The sequence below is a fragment of the Mandrillus leucophaeus genome, unplaced genomic scaffold (assembly GCF_000951045.1).
Source record: "Mandrillus leucophaeus isolate KB7577 unplaced genomic scaffold, Mleu.le_1.0 Scaffold177, whole genome shotgun sequence".
NCBI classification, from domain to species: domain Eukaryota; kingdom Metazoa; phylum Chordata; class Mammalia; order Primates; family Cercopithecidae; genus Mandrillus; species Mandrillus leucophaeus.
In genome coordinates this window covers 1,591,094-1,591,920 of record NW_012101776.1, presented here as the reverse complement: position 1 = coordinate 1,591,920, position 827 = coordinate 1,591,094, and positions in this window count along the sequence as shown.

Genomic DNA, 827 nt, shown 5'->3' with positions numbered 1-827 from the left:
GGCAGCTCACATTAGTCATCATTTAGTAACATGGGTGACTTAGGAATCACCTGTGTCTCTGCTTTTCAAGGTAGGAATGTAAGTACCAACTTTTCTAGAGGGTTCACCGGTTGCAAAAGACTTGGGTTCATGGCCCAGTGTTGCTACCTGCTAGTTCTGTGACATTGGGCAAATAACTTCAAAATCCAGAGCCTCCATGTCCTCTTATATAATATAAAATACACATATTAATGGAATTTTCTTCATAAAGGTAGGTGCATGTTAAAATGCATAGCATATGTATAAGTACCTAGCTTGACACATGACAAGCTTGAAATTTAAGTGTCAGCTCGAGTTAGACACGTTTAGTCCTAATAGTAACTCTGGAGACTGATGAGGAACTGCCTGCCCTAAAGAGGTTAACTCCCTTCCTAATGCACATACTTAGTACATTCTGGAACTAGCTCTGCAATGCAGTTTTGGTTCATTCCAAAGTGTATGGTCCATTCATGATGAAATACACCTCAGTATCTCTTGCTGTTTTTTGCTAGAGATATTTGAAATCTAGCAGTGTTGAGCGTTTTGGGGGCCTCGACTGGGATACAAATGATAAGAACAGGTAAAAAGACTCAGGTGGAATTTTCCTCATATCAATACCTGTGTAGAGTTTAACCTTTTTAGAAAAGTTACATTAATGGTGTGATTCGTGGGTGAGTTCCATTTCAGCGGGAGCTACAATTCTCGGCAGTAACCTTTGCTGGTGCCATTACAGTCTTGACTGCTAGTTGACTGAGAAGCTCATCTCTCAAGCCCAAGGGAATATCCTGTCCAGCTCCCGATCTTATTTC